A 17,088-nucleotide genomic window follows, 5' to 3' on the forward strand; every position below is an offset into this window, starting at 1 on the left:
GTGAAAGAAGAAATGAAGATGGTGGCAGATAATTTTTTTCTGAGTAAAATATTTGACTTTCTAAACAATGTTATAACTTTGAAATAAAAATATTCCTTCTGTTTAGCAAAAAAAACAAAAAAAAAATTCAAAAAAACAAAACAAAAAAACAATCTCCTTGGTTGGTCTGTTCTCCTTATATTTAAGGAGAGAATCTCAAGAGAAAATTGACAGGAAACTTTTCACTATAACGCACTGGTGAGGTCCACAGCAAAAGGATGGAGGGAATCATAACCACCATAGGAACTCTTTATCCAGCACATACCAGCTCTCCATAGATTCTTGGATTTTTCAGGGGAAGAGCAGAATCTGGGAGTAAAAGATGAGTGTGCTTTCTTGGAAATATTTCTCCAAAATATTTTGCTAGAGTCCCCTGAACTGAGGAACATTTTTTACCCTGAACTGAGGAACATTTTCACAAAAAGTTTATGGGTTCGTCTCTTCAACTCAAGGGGAAAAGATGGCCCTATTCCAAGTAGGCATTTACTCTCTTCCTTAAAGAAAATCCAAAATTCTGACCATCCTATAAAAACAATGCAAAAATATTCCTTCATTTCATTATACATTGATCCCATTAAATAACATATCTTATACTTTTACTTTCAGAGGCTATAAAAAGGTACTAGTAAATGCTCAATTCAAAAAAACAACTTTCTAGTAAATATTATCACTTATTATTAATTCCATTTCACTCAGGGTGACTATATCAGTACACATATTAAAGAAGAAAAAGAAGAGGTTCTATTGGACCTATATACCTAACCTTTCTACCTTTTCATTCTAGTGTCAACCCAAGAGAAACCATAGACTCTTTAAAGCCACACTGTGGTTACCTCTTCCAGGCAAAGTGAAGAAGCTCACACAGGAAATTCAGAACTAGTTCTGTGACGGACAAAAGAGCTCATTTGCAGATATGTACTAAGCTAATGCTTAATGAAGAATCAGTTACGCTCGATGAAAATCATTGGATTGCTTGCACCTTAAGTTTAAACCTGAGGGAAAGAGAACAGTCATCATGCCAAGCACAAGGGACACAATAAGACCATGACAAAGGCCACTGATACCCAGCTCCTTTTTTTCCAAAGGCAGCATTCCTACAACCCTGGCCTAGCACAGGTTCTTGGAGTAACTATTACACAAAAGAGTCAACATTTGGCCCAGCCAACAGGAGCAACCTTGAGCAGTGGTGACTGAGAAACAGCATACAGGGCCTCAGAGAAGTGACATCTGATCCCTCCCCATTTTGTGTTTGGGAGGATACAAGAGCAAATAAGAAATATTCTCTGAGTGAAGGACTGAACACAGGTAACTTTGTAAGAGCAAGGTAGCAGAGTGAGTAAATTTCCTGACCTAACCACTCAGAAAATCACATTAGTCATCTCAAGTTACCAGATTTCTTATCATTTCTTCTGAACAATTAAGCTGCTTCATTTATAGATTTGAAACTTACACTGGAAATAAGCTTTTAGTTCATTGTTGAAAGCATGATCTATGGTTTGACAGGTACCTATTTTCCAAACATTATTTCTACCATCATCTCACACTTCAGTGTTCATGCATGAAGGTTGTACCAAGGACTTAAAATGGCTTTAACGATAAAACACCCACCAGAAAAGAAAAAATTAGACTCACAGTTAATATTGTTTTGAACACATGAACATGAACAATTCCTAATAGTAAGAACTTCTGACAAGCACTTTGCAATTCTTTTTTTTTTCTTGAAGTTCAGGCATATCCTAATATCATTGGTGTCAAGCAATAAATACAGAGTAAACACAATACAATATTCTTTTCATTTTTGTTTTATATAGCCTTTCTGGATTGCTTTACATTGTGAAAGAAAAATAATAACATCTGCCTTAGAGACTTTGCCAGACACACATGTAAAACAACCTTTGCTGGTTGTAATGCCGGTGGTCGAGGCCAGGCAAGTTCACATTGGATTCGGACAAACTGTGGAGCCAGAAAGTGTTGGGTCATACCGGTATTTGGAGCCTCACAAAGACAGGCAAGCAAATAACAAAAGGGAAAGAGCTAATAAACAAAGGAAAATCTGCTATTCGCAGGAAGGGCAAGGGAGCAAGGAAAACCACACCTCATGGTGGCCGGAGAGCCATCTGGGAGAATCACTGCCCAGGGGAAGCACCCATAGCCTTATATAGGCTACGCACACGTGCCTCTGCCACATGCTCATGCAGTAATCAAGCAAAGTGCTTGCAGCTGGTAAACCCGTGAGCAAGCCTAACACAGCTGCCCCACACTGTTCATTCCCTTATTGGACCCAACTGGCTTTTGGTAGTGGCTGAGTGCTAGACCGTGTTAACCATTCATTGCAATATGAAAACAACATACTTACGTATATATTTACTTTCTGTCTACCATAAACACAGACAGGTACATCATATTCAAAAGCAATATATCTACATGTGATGTAAAAAAATAAAATAAAAAGAGAGAGAGAGAGAGAAGTAGAGGGAGATAAACAATGTGCAATGTGAGGCATCTCAACATTCTTCACTTTACTTTGCATCTTTGCAGAAATTCTCAGAGCCTTGTTGGCCAGTTACATTATTTGGCCCTGGATTATAAAACTATGGGAAGCCTGACCAGGAGGTGGTCCAGTGCACAGAGCATCTGTAATGCCAGTAGCCAAAGCCAGGCAGGTTCACATTGGATTCGGGCAGACCATAGACAAACTACAGAGCCGGAAAGGGTCGGGCCATTCCGTTTAATAAAGTCTCACAAGGTGGACAAGCACACAGGCAGGGAAAACCGCCTCTCAGTCAAACAAACAGCAAAATGGCTCCTCACTGGAGGCCCACCTCTAACTGGTACGTAGGAGGGCCTGTAGAGTCCAGGGCTATGTCCATGGAAACCATAAATTGTCCTTGGTGCACCTCTGCAGCTGGATGAGAACCAGTGCCAGAGGTCCTCCACAGGGTCTGCAGGCCCCACTCCATCAGGGTCTCTCATAGTACTGTCCACGAGTGACGAGCTCACCCGTCAAGGGAACTGCTGCCCCACTCTGGTCGCAGTCCAAGAGTCAGTCCACGATAGACAGCCCAGCCGTCTGTGCAAATCACCAAGGTAAAGGTCCATTACAGGCAACCAGCCAAACAGCGCTTTATTAACGGACCTCAGCACCTTTCCACAGTGTGCTGTCGGCTGCCACAAGCCCCATCCAAACCCCTCCACAAGCTCACAGGCCTGAAGGGGCAAACACATTCAAGGCCTGTGCCACCTTGACAGTTCTCTTAGCTGCTATTGCTGTTAAAAAAAAAAAAAAAAAAAAAGGCCCTGTTATCTTCTAATGCCAACACCTGCTACATATTAGAAGGAAACCAGTGGACTGCCAGTTTCACATGGGGTCTCTGCCCCCCATCCATCCCTGTTGGACGGGTCCCTCGCCCTTTTCCCTATACAAACTGGGACAATGGGTCTTGAGGATGCTGTAACCTGAACGCCAGCCATTTTCCTGGCAGATGCTGGAGCCACCTGCTTCCATAGCTTTTTCAGCGGCTGGAACCTCTGTTCTGACTCAATGTTCCAACAGGACTTTATTAGGATTGTCATCTAATTTCTCTCAATCTGCCCCGGCCAATTGAGAGAATCAAATCTACTCACATCTGTATTCGGTAACTTTCACAGGACAGTTTCTCTTGTTAGTCAGGGGGGCAGCACGGGCAGCTGCCATCACAGCCTCAGGGTCCATCTCTGTTCCAGAGAGCATGATGCCATCCACCTTGGGTCCTGCAGTCGCACCAAGCAGGCTTCCAGAGGTTCAGTGGGTTTCTGCCTGAATTTGCCCCCAACTCCACCAGCTCTGCCTGGGTGTAGCGCCAGACCACAGAGTGCTCCACTACCTGGGCAGTAGCCTGTGGCTACATGTGAGGGACTATTGGCTGCTGGATCTTTCCTTTCTTCATGACCACTGGCCAGGCTCTGAGTCTGTGGATGGCAATTGCAGCCTGAGCTTGCCCCTCAGAAAAGTCGGAAACATCTGCTCCCGCTGACCCAGAGCCACTCCACCAGCAGGAATGCAACTTCATCTTCTGCTTTGGCTCCTGTGGCTGCCAGCTCTCAGCCTGAAACTAACTCTCGAGCTTCTGAACCCACAGTTATTTCTCCAATAACCATTGCTGCCAAAGTTCCACTTACAGGGCAAACTGCAACTCGTGAACCCGTAACTCTTAATCCAGAGACCTGTCCTATTCCAGGCGCTGTGCTGCTCACACTGCAATTCTCAGACCCAGTCGGCCTCCTTCTCCTGCACTTGCTCCAGGTCACACTGTCATTGGCACTCAGTATGCAGCTCATCCTGAACCTTTCAACCTCTCTCACCTTCTCACACGGAGCTCTTGGTTTCTTCTTGAAGGATTGTAAAGCACACCCAGCCCACAGTCCCCACCAGGAGAGGCACCAGGAACAGCCACTGCTCCATTCCCCCCCTCAAGAGTGTCAGTGGCTCCATACCAGTCTGCTCCGAATCCTGCCCACTACGCCAGATATAATGCAGGTGGCCAAGGCCAGGCAGGTCCACACTGGATTGGGCAGACCATAGAGAAACTGCCCAGCCGGAAAGGGCTGAGTCATTCTGTCTCACAATGGCGGACAAGCACACAAGCTGGGGAAACTGCCTCTCAGTCAAACAAACAGCAAAATGGCCCCTCACAGTGGTGGGAAAGCAATCGCAATCCGATTCCTCCCTGAGGGCAAGCGCTTATAGCTTTATATATACTCTACACACATATTAGTGCTCATGTATTAATCAGGCAAAGTACAAGCGAGCAAGCCTAACACAGCTGTTTTCCCAACAGGCAGTTTTTAAAGATATAGCATACTCTTCTTATATAAATCTATTTTGATTTAGAAAAGAGCCTACTGCTTTATAAATTATATACAATGTTTTTATATGTGTACTCCTTATTTAACTCTTTACTCTTAGCAAGGCAAACTCCCTATATATTATTAAGAAAATAAATATCTGGTTGTTTTGTATCTGAATGAAAATGAAACCATCACTTATTATTACAGGATTCAGATTTCCTATGTGACTTTGACAGACATAAATAAAAGCAGAAGTAAAAAGTAACATGTATGTATATATATATATATTTCAAATATATTTCAAAATATATTTCAAAAATATTTGTCTATAAATTATCTAAAGCAGAAAAATTTGTAAAAATAAAATACAGAAAGGAGGGTGTAATGCCAGTAGCCGAGGCCAGGCTGGTCCACATTGGATTCAGGCAGGTAGTAGAGAAACTGCGAAGCCAGAAAGTGTCGGGCCATTCCCGATTAATAGATTCTCGCAACAGCGGATGAGCAAACAGGCAGGGAAAACCGCTTCTCAGACAAATGAACAGAAAACGACCCTCAGAGTGGTGGGCAGGCGGTTCTGAGGGCAAGCACACATAGCCTTATATAGACCATACACACGTGGCACTGCCACTTGCTCAAGCACTAATCAAGCAAAGTGCTTGCAGTCAGTAAACCACTGAGCAAGCCTAACACAGCTGTTTTCCCAACAGAGGGGAAACTCATTTTTAATGGCCATAGAATTTGAGTTTTGCAAGATAAATTCTGGGGGTCAGTTGCACAACAATGTGAGTATACATAACAACTGAACTGTTCACTTAAAAACCTGTAAGATAGTAAGTTCAATGTTATGTGATTATGTGCAGAAACACTGTTAAGAAATATATGAATTTGAACTCAATTGAACATGAACAACAGGGTCACAAAAAATGTTTACAAGCAAGCCTGAGTCATTTACTCAGGGTGGGATGAGACTCCTGCTGCAGTTTCTCCTGAAGCCAGGGAGGATGTCCTTATCACTTGACTGCTGGCCTAGTTAATTATTTCAGAATTTGGTTCCTTTCTTTGTTCCTAGAGGTTATGCACAAAGGGCCCTCATGTAATAGCCTCCAGCCAAAATTTTCACATAAAAATAGGTAGGGTCCCAGACCACCCCTGAAGCTCTAGAGAACTCAGTGGGTGGCCAACTTTGGATCCCATGCTGAAGCTTCCTGGTCTGCTGATGTGTGTCTCCATGGTTTGATGAGACTTGTACATCCTCATAATTCTCTTTTTCTTAATTTATTGCTTTCATTAGCTATTGCTGTAGTACTGGGCTAATGTATGTCTGGTGATGTTGTGTAGATTATCAAAGCATTGATGCTTTTTTAGTCTACTTTAGGTTACATAAGTTCAAACCCCTTTTGATTTTTGCCTTGGTTTTTTATTGTTATTAATCATACTAAATTTTCCCCTAAAATCCACTCGTGAATAATTGCAATTCTGTACCACATCTCCTGCACAGCACAGATTGTAACCACAATTTAAAATTTTTAAAAAAATTATAAAAATGCCTCTCCTTAGCTCATATGGCAAAATTGAGCCATTCCAACACTTCCAAAAGTTGGAAACATTATTACAGTATCAATATAGTCTACCCAAGAATAATGGTATTGAAGGAGAAGATATTTAATTCATTAGGACATATTATAAAATTATTTTCAAAATAAAGGAATGTGATTAAATAGTGAAGAGTTCAGCATTGAGGGGTTAAACTCTAATTTTGTTAAAAAAAGCAAACTTTTAAACCCTTAAGTCGGGCAGATAAGATATATTTTGCTCACTCTGTTAAAGATGGCCGCTGCCCATGTACACAGCTGATTGCCTTCTTGCTTGGGAAGGGGCTGGTTATGATAATGTGTGTTGGGAGAGGGCTTTTACTCCAAAATGTTTTAAAAGAAGGAGCTAGGAGGCCATTTTGGAGAGATCACATTGTTCCAGGAGAGAGAGAGAGGAAATGTGGAGGAGAGGAGGCAGCCAAAATGGAGGCAAAGAGGTGGGAACCTTTGATTCTAGAAAAACTCAGATGAGTCAGTGGCTTTGGGAGCCCTTAATGGAAAGGGAAGTGTTTCCGGCTATGTGTTTTTACTTAATTGCTGAATGCAAGTATAGAATAAAGGAAAATAGACCCAACAGTTTTTTGCTCCGCAGTTTCTTTACCGTCTTTCCAAATTAAATGTGAACCTACATTGTCCAGGTGACTGTAATGGTGGCCGCGGATACTGCCTTTACACCTTACTATGAATAGAAAAAGCAGTCTCTGGTCTAAATTTATTCCATAAACTTCTATTGAGTTCTAGGCACCAAGTTTGCCAATCACTGGGGAAACAAGGTTAAAGAATATTAAAAAATTGAATGTTAAAAAAAACTATAATTTTTGTCAATATATGCTTTCACAGTATAGCTAAAACTCATTTTTCTAGATTTTAGGAATTTCTGAACATTTCATGATCAAGTTCAGATTGGGATGTGAGAAATTGGATTATAATAATAAATATATCTTAGGTTAGTCTGAATAGACTAGATCTTTGAGAAGCAAAAGCATTTATTATAAGCTTTTAATGTCTCCAATATAATCTCACATTTCTCTACAGGCATTTGTCATTTCTATTTGTATAGTGCATGAAAGTTTATAAAGCACTTTCCTTGGCAGTATTTCACTTTATCCTTACAATTTTAATTAGTAGGTTAACAGACATTATCTTTACCATTTTATTTTTTATATGTTATTTACTCATTTTTAGAGAGAGGGGAGAGAAAGAGAGAGAGAAAGAAGAGGGAGGAGCAGGAAGCATCAACTCCCGTATGTGCCTTGACCAGGCAAGTCCTGGGTTTCAAACCAGTGACCTCAGCATTCCATGTCAATGCTTTATTTGCTGTACCACCACAGGTCAGGCCATCATCATCATTTTATAGATAAGACGCTGACATGGAGGAGATGAAGGGACTTGGTAACGGTCACCAGGCTATTACTTGCAAAACCAGCACTAAAAATCAGGCTTTATTTTCACTGAACTAGTTTATTGTTGAATTCCTTCACTCACTATAAAATTATGAGGAAACCTTTTAAAGGTGTTATAATTTTACTAGGTAACAAAACAATCATGTCATTAGGGGTTGGTATAGGGTTATAGATGTCATGGGGAGAGATTTTTGAGGAAAAATCTCCATCCCTCGGGTTCTCTTCTGTCCGATCATGGAGCCATTTTACGACACCACTTCTGGTATGTGAGTATTTTGGAATCACTGATTAAAATCTTTATTGCCTTTAAAAATATTGAAATGAAAGATGTTATTTGTATGAGTCAGAATATAAGGAACATGCAATATAAATTATACCTTGCAAGCCAACTAAAAAATTAAGAGGAAAAAAAAGTGGTAAGCTAGAAAAAAATAAGAACAATTTGCCCAGAAAGTTCCCAAGTGGAGAGTGGGCTATTAATTAAGGTAGACTCCTTGCCCAGAGAGTGAGGACTTCACCATGCCTCTGGCCCCAGGTACTCACAAAGAGAGGTATAAAGGGCCAGTTGCAAGCCATCTCACTGTGGCTCCATAGACACTTTCCAGCCTTGAGCTCCAGGACTGCTCATCCTCACCCTATACAGGCTCCTCTTCAGAAGAGTTTTTTAACACCTACATACTTCTGTGGCCAGAATGCACTTCTAGAAGATTCTCATCCTATGACACTCTCCCCTAAAAAAATCATCCCCCAATATGTGCACATGCATATACACACAATTCCTTTCTGAGTTCAAAGTCTCAAAGTGTTGTAAAGATCAATAAAATTGCTGGTAAAAAAACCCAAAGTTTCAGGGATTTTTTAAGTTGTATGTTCCTGACTAATTTTAAGGTAAAAAGGTCTCTTATATCAAAGGTAGAAAGAACCCTTGCTGGTGTTAGTTTATCTGACTTCTTCACAACCCAAAATGAGAAGGCTTAAGCACACACAGAGTTCAGTCTAGGGCCAAGGAGAACCTTGAGGACTTCCTTTCTCGTCTTTCCTCTGCTGGGGTTTCGGGCCCATCCTTAGCTCTTGCTTGACTAAAGGTAAAGGTTTCCACCTTGGCCATCACAAATAAACTAAAATATTTAAATTTTTCCCAGCTGTTGCAGGCTGAATTGTATACCCTACCCCACTCCACCCCTCAAAAACCTTACATGTTAACTCCCCAACCCTAAAATGTGACTATGTTTGAAGACCTTTAAAGCAGTGATTAATTAAAATGAGGCCAATAGGGTGGGACCTAATCTAATATAAATGATGTCCTTATAAGAGGACATTTGGATACACAAAGATACCAGGGATACATGCACAGAAAAACAATACCTCTTCAAGTTAAGGAGAGAGGCCTTAGAAACAAACAAACCATCCCACACCTTGCTCTCTGTGGTCGAGCCTACAGATCTGTTAGAAAATATTCTTCTGTAGCTTATTCCACCCAGTCAGTAGTTTTATTATGGCAGCACTCGCAAACTAACATAATACACTAATTGAATCCTGTGCCTCCACTTATATCATGTTTGAGGTCTGCCGATGTCTCCTTTGCTGTCTAGTCAAACATAGTGTTCTAATGAATGAAGCTCTTCTTATTTCTATGCCTCATAAAATTGTGTAATGTGAAAAACAAAAGGATCCTTTTGTACAAACGTGCACGTACTACGATCAATGACAAAAGAAACATTTCATGTACCCAATTAAGGTCTTAAATGAACCAGTTTTAGAAAAATAATCATTAAGAACCTTAAAACAGTCTTTCCCGCAATGAGATGAAAAGAGTTTCAACGTTTACTGCAGCTGTTTGCAACATGTCAGAGTTGGCAGACAGGTTAGCCTATAATCAGCAGAGGCCTTCAGTTTTGAAGCAGGACTTGTAATATTCCTCAGCATTTTGCCCAATTAAGTGCTTCAATTCACAAGGCTTGAACAGAGGATCAAAATTTGAATATGTGAACTTGTGATAAATTTCCCCAGTGTCTAAACCCAAATCCTTTCTAATTCCTTACACAATATTTTCCCCTTACTCATTATACAGTCTGAGATAAGACTCTACTTTGTGATATAACATAAGTATGTTAAAATACTCTGAAAACACAGAAAATTGTTGTATTAAAATTATAATTAGTTGCTTTATGCATATTCATTTTCATTAGCATTTATTCAGTAAATTTCAAAAACAATGAATATATTCTTTTGTGTTTATTAAAGAGACATTTTATACATTAAAAGTTTATTTTATATAGTAGTATAAAGCCACAGCCCATTTGTAAACAAAAAAGTTCCCAATAAACTTAAGATGAAATATATCTGAGGTCAAGTTCTATATGTAAAAGTTTTCATGTAAAAATAGTTTTCTTCTGGGGACTTGCTTATAATATTTTATTTCAGGCTCTTAGCAAAATGCCTGGTATATAGTAAGCATTCAATGTATATAGCTGAATAAATAGATGAATGTATTCATACTGTAACTATTTTAGAATGCAATCCCTATGTGGCACAAAGTCATGTTTTTATGTCACTTCCATAATTAATTTACTTCATTTGTTTATGTGGCACTGCTCACTATAATGAATACCTTAGAAACATGACATAGTTCATGTTTAGTGGATGGTTAAAAGAATGAATGAAGGCCTAGGTGGATAATTTTTACAACTACTTCAAAGTTTTAAATTTCTAAACAGAAGTTGTGTGAGGACAACTTTCCTTATTGAGCTTGAAAAAAGGAGGAAATCAATCTCTTGATCTTAAGGGGAATATTATGAACAGAAATCCAAAGTATTGTACAAAGTACATAAAAAATTTTGAGGCAAATTGTAAAATCTTGACATGTAAAATACTTCTTGAACTCTTAGGCAAAAGAATCCTATCAGCTTGGCAGCAAGGGAGTCTATGAGTCTGTTGTTAGATATGAAATATTACAAATGAATTATATATACAACTTTTTTTTAATATCACTCTTAAAGTTCAATTCTGTTTACCTAGCTATGATTCAGACTATATTTTTGTAAAAATAATTTGGACTGAATTTTAGAGAGAACAAATCATTTTTTCCTAGCCATAAGTAGACCATTTTTCTGTCTAAGGTACAGTCCATCCACATTTGGCTTTACAAGTTGTATTTCAGGACATAGCTTTGTTGAGAAGTAAAGCACTTTGCCAGTTCCTTAAGCACTGCCTAGCCTTCCTTTGCCCGAAGTTTTAATGGGAGTCAAGCCTACTACCTGCCTTTTTCTGCATAATCAGGTAACAGCTTTTCCAAATTCTGACACAAAGAAATATAATTCTGTTTCTGGAGCTGGTTAACACAAATGTTCCTAAACCGCTGATATCTAACATGCAAACAAAATTGGGTAAGTCTATATGTATGTAAAGGCATCGAAGATCTGGATTCTGCAGTCCACTGTCTCTTCAGGAATTCTCAGCTTTTGCCAGTGATAAAATAGATGAATATTTATAACCCCATTTACTGAATCATTCACAGACATTATATCCAAATAAGAGCAGAGTAAATTGCTGGAACTCCACTATGATAACTTACATGAAATATGTAAGAATCTTCATAACCTGGATTGTTATATTTCAACAACCTGTGTTTTGAAAAACTTATAAACACTATGATGCCATTATAACTGCATCGTTCAAACATTTTCTAACATACATATACACATACACACACATGCATACACACAGACAATGGAGCACCTCATTCTTCAATTCCCTCTGAAAATTCACTGCTCAAAATCATTCACATTCATTGTTCTATAAACTATTTCTCAAATAAAGTGACTGTTGGAATTTTTAAAAAGCAATTTCAAAGGTAATTAAATTCATATATCATGCTTAAATCCCCACCTAGTTTTAATTCATTTTATTCATTTGATGAATGTATCATTTAAAGACAATTCACATGTTCTCAAAGATAAGTTTTTAAAATTATAGCTTAACTATAACTATTGCATCATGCCAATTAGTCATGTTTCCAAATATGAAACTAAGATGCTCAAAAGTGGCCTGGTTTACGTTACCCAATTTGCTTCATTACCATCTGAAGAGGTGAGTTTATTGTCTGTTTCTTTAATATCAGTAAAATAAATTTTAAAAATTAATTCTATCTTGATATTCAATAAATCACTATGATCCCATAGGCACAAAATAAACTCTATTTCAAAACTTATAAAACTTAAGAAGGAATGTCTTACTGTTTATTACTTATGTTTAGTGCAAGTAACTAAAAGAGTCTATTATTGGTCTTCCCTGGTAGTGACAAGTCCAAGTTCTTTAATCTGAGAAGCACGGTTACTACATTTTAATAGTCTGTTAAGGAAAATTAGTTTTTTGCCTGCCAGTATTACTGGTTCCCCTTTAACAATAAACTATCACTTGGGATACTTAAAAAACGATGGATATTTCATTCATATTTCTTTCCAAAGGACATGATAAGTTTATGCAAAATTAACTTTTATATCTAATAATAAATTTAAGAGTTGCTCAAGAAAAAAAATGACTAAAGTTAACATTTTAATTTTTATTTATTTATTCATTTTAGAGAGAAAAGAGAGAAAGAGAGAGAGAAGGGGGAGGAGCAGGAAGCATCTACTCCCATATGTGCCTTGAGCAGGAAAGCCCAGGGTTTCAAACCCAGGACCTCAGCATTCCACTTCAACACTGTATCCACTGTACCACCACAGGTCAGGCTACAGTTAACATTTAAATCACTCATTTGATCCTCCTTAAAAATTCTAACCATGGTTATACTGCTGACTTATGTTGGTCTATTGCAGTCCGGTTTCATTTTCAGATCTGTGTAAGAGTTTACATACACTGTGACTGTGGTGGCCACTGCCCATGTGCTGTGGCTGCTGGTCAAGCGGCCTCAAGCACCAGTCTGCCAGGGACCTGGTTGAAGCCCACCCACTTCTGGAGGAAAGAGCCAGACTTCTCAGAGGTCAGTCTGCACAACAAGTGGGACTCCAGGGCCTTCTATATGTTTAACAAAGAGAGCTTGCAGTGACCTCCCCTAAGGACGGCTCCATCTCCATTCTGGGTGGTGATGATGCCACCACTTGTCACACTGTGGTTCTGAGGCCCACAGGTAATAAGGCCAGTGGCCGTGGCCATGCAGGTTCACATTGGATTCAGGCAGATGGTAAAGGAGCTGTGGAGCTGGAGGATGGTGAGTCATTCCATTTATTAAAGTCACAATGGCTGACGTGCAAGCAAGCAGGGAAGGCCACTTCCCTCTCTCAGGGTTTACCAGCAAACAGCTCGGGAGGAGGACCCCTTCTCTGGCAAATAATAACAAACAATGGTCCCTCCCAATAGAGTCAGGCTATCCACAATCTACAGTCTGCCGCACTGAGGGCAAGCACTGCAGCCTTGCATAGACTATACACATGTGGTGCTGCCCAGTGCTCAGACACCAAACAGATAAAGTATAGGTGAGCAAGCCTAACACCCTTGTTTGCCCAACAATTAAGCTACCAGCTTGACACATTGTGATGTAATTAACACCAAAGCTGATGGCTGAGGTCCCCTTGATCATGAACTCCATAAAATCCTTTTCTGACCATGCTCAATGTGGAAAGCTGGAAGTGCATCTTATGGGCAGCTCTAACAGTAGGCATTGTCACAAAAACTTACTCATCAACTTAGTGAATCTGACAGACAAGAAGATGATATTCATTTAGTGACAATATGTGTGGCAGAATTAAGTGATCGGGAAGAAAATGAAAACCATTTCCCAATATTTTATGGCATTGCTGTCAATATTAAAATGTCAGAGATTTACAGAGCCTCCCTTCAGAGGAGGAGCTGCATTCTACACGAGCTTTCACAGGGACCAATGATTAGTATTTATGATGCAAAGACAGTACAACTTCATATGGGACTGTATTCCTGAATGCCATTTCCACGTGTGGATTTCTGATTGCAGCACGATGACAAAGAGAAACTTTCCACTTCACTTCTGGCTGAGCCCCCCCACACACACATACACACATACTTTGTTGAACATATTAGATCTACCTTTGAGTATTTTTTTAAAATACCCATCTCCAATAGACACACTATATCCTGAACATAAAAAAGTTCTACTCTTAAAATATATATACGGCCTATGGAAAGCTAAAAATAACAATTACCAAAGATAGCAACTTTTTGGCATGACAAGGACCATTGGTGGAGTTTGGAGAGAAAATGAATTTGGAATCTATGTCTATTGAGTCTTAGTGTCTTTCAAATGACTTTTAAAAAAAAGTTTTATACACTCCAAAGCCATAGTTGATGCACATCAAGCTTCCATTTTATCAAATGCTTCCATTTTATCAAAAACCTCGACTGTAAATTTTATGTAAAGATTTCTGATACTTTTACCTTAAGCTCTAGCTGCTTTAGAAAGAGAAAGTTATTATTTGGTGTTTTCCAGACAATCCTTTGTCCTAGGAGATGGCAAGTGGGACAGAGCAACAAACAGATTTGATAACTGAATCACTTTTAAGTAACATAATTGAGTTAACAATTGAGTGGATCAGAAGATAATGTAGAGATTCAAGGTCTACAGTTGAGTACAACTTTTTTCCCTTAGCACGAAAGTTTTCTGTGGAGACATGTCTGTTCAAATAACAGTCTGGGCCTCCCTTGTCCCCTGATGACCTAGGGACAGAGGAAGTACTATCAGAACAAGTGGATAATGGAGAAGGAATCAAGCTTGCAAAATATATTCTCCCCTTTCTTCTTGAATGAATTTGTTTTGTTTGCTTTTCACCCAAAAGGAAAAAGGCAGATGTTTCTAGTTGTCCAGATGTGCCATTAATTACAGGTGCAAGTCTATTAAATTCTGCTGGGAATTGTCAGCAAGCCCTTTCAAATTAAAATCTAAATCGCAGATCTACAAATCAACTTTAATCTCCATTTGTTACTTTAATCTCCATTTATCTGTCTTCTCTACACCGTTTCTCATTTGATTCCAAATTATGGAAGCAAAGAAAAAGGAGTGTTAGTGTTGACTCTCTAAAATCCCCCAAAATATAAAAGGAGCATCCACTGATATTTTCCACCCTTTTGTAAAAAATACACACAAAAATAAATTTTAAAAGATGACCAATGTAAAAATATAAGGAGCTAGGAAAGGCATAAAGGGGTTCCAGATAAAGAGAATCTGGAAAGGCCTCAGGGAGAAGTTTAAGTAGAACTTGAAAGTATATATTTTGTATTTGAAAAGCAACTTACAGAAAAGAGGAGGTAAAAATATTCCAGGTATATGAAATAAAGTGATTTTTATTCTTAAGTAGAGTAAAAAAACAACACATTGCTTTACAATGTGATCTACATATCTATAAAGATATACATATAACGTGTGTGTGTGTGTGTTCACATGTGTGACCCTCAGAAAAAGCCCTGGTGAAAACATTAACTGAGCAGAAGTGGCATGAGATCATAGGTGGCTGTGGGGACCTGTAACACACTCTTCCCTTTAGTGTCAGAATATACACACCATACACTTTTATACAGTGGGCATGTTCACAAATTACTTATTTAAAGGGAAAAAAGAAAAGAAGAAAGAAACAGAAGGGACAAAGGGAAGGAGAATTACAATGAGTAAAACATGACAATAAAATTACACAAGGCTTAATTTACTTCTTTATTTAGAAGGTACTCTAGGACTGTAAAATGTCAATGGGGCATTTTTATGGCAATCAATATTCATTATATTGATAAATACAAAAGTAGAAATCAACACTCAAATTTTCAACTGATAGAATGAAATATAAATGTCATGTGGATGCTCATTTCTAAAATTATAGGCTTTATATGTCTGTCTTAATAAATCAAAATTTAATATTATTGTCTTTTCACTGATATAACCCTGGTTAAGTCAATACTGTATTAGATTATTTCCTAATTTGTGACATGCCTCCAATTACTCATCAAGTACACCGAAAATAATACTGCTAACAAAAAGAAGCTTCTCTCTAGGGTAAAATATATAATTCCAACTCTATCCATAGCCCACTACTTGTCTCTTTCAACAATAAAAAATGAACTTTTTCCGTAAGTTTTACAGATTTAATAACCATCTTATTTGTTTCAACTAAGTCAGATTATAACAACAGTTATAAGTGCTCCCCAAAAAGACATCATAAGGGGGAAGAAAAGAGACTCTGAGTCAGGCAAACAGGTCATTCAAGGCAGGTTTCCTGAGGACATGAAGCTTGAGCGGACACATAAAGAATGCACCATGGCCCTGGCCGGTTGGCTCACCGGTGGAGCGTCAGCCTGGCGTGCGGGGGGACCCGGGCTTGATTCCCGGCCAGGGCACATAGGAGAAGCGCCCATTTGCTTCTCCAACCCCCCCCCCCTCCTTCCTCTCTGTCTCTCTCTTCCCCTCCCGCAGCCAAGGCTCCATTGGAGCAGGGATGGCCCGGGCGCTGGGGATGGCTCCTTGGCCTCTGCCCCAGGCGCTAGAGTGGCTCTGGTCACAGGGGAGTGACGCCCCGGAGGGGAAGAGCATCGCCCCCTGGTGGGCAGAGCATCGCCCCTGGTGGGCGTGCCAGGTGGATCCCGGTCGGGCGCATGCGGGAGTCTGTCTGACTGTCTCTCCCCGTTTCCAGCTTCAGGAAAAAAATACAAAAATAAATAAATAAATAAATAAATAAATAAATAAATAAATAAATAACAAAGCCCATTCTCTTTAAAAAAAAAAAAAAAAAAAAAGGATGCACCAGAGGTCATTGTTAAGGGGGACACGCAGAGATGAGAGCAGGTGGGTCCTGGAAGGAACCTGACTCCTGGTCAGTGTGCTGGGCATGGAAATTGCTCCACAATGATGGTGTTACTATCCGTGTTAAGCGTCCAGCCAATGTGCTGGAAGTGGGCATTACTACACAATGAGGGTATTACAATCCATGTTAAGAAATTATATCTTCTTTCTAAAAGCAGGGAAGGACACTGCAATGCTCGAACCACAGAAATAGCACTTTGAAAAGACTTTTCTGGCTTCAATTAGCCAGTCCTGCCAAATAACTTCATGTGCTTGTGCTTCCAGAAAAGACTGCTTTGGCTGAAGCAAATGGCACAGACACAAAGATAACCAAAATGCTGAGAGGGCTGCTCCACTGCTCTCACTTGGAACTGGTCTTTATGTAGCCAGATGTGCTGTATCCATCCACCTCATTCCCACCACATCTCCCTGG

The 17,088-nt window shown here is 39.4% G+C and overlaps 1 protein-coding gene and 1 pseudogene across 1 annotated transcript in view; one reads left to right on the top strand and one right to left on the bottom strand.

The window, feature by feature from the left end:
* GPC6 (glypican 6) overlaps nucleotides 1-17,088 on the bottom strand; it is a 1,355,246-nt gene that overhangs the window by 1,307,841 nt on the left and 30,317 nt on the right. The gene's annotated exons all lie outside the window — the stretch shown is intronic.
* LOC136403260 (protein N-terminal asparagine amidohydrolase-like) lies at nucleotides 13,438-14,046 on the top strand (annotated as a pseudogene).

Source organism: Saccopteryx leptura, chromosome 4 (genome assembly GCF_036850995.1).
Source record: "Saccopteryx leptura isolate mSacLep1 chromosome 4, mSacLep1_pri_phased_curated, whole genome shotgun sequence".
NCBI classification, from domain to species: Eukaryota; Metazoa; Chordata; class Mammalia; order Chiroptera; family Emballonuridae; genus Saccopteryx; species Saccopteryx leptura.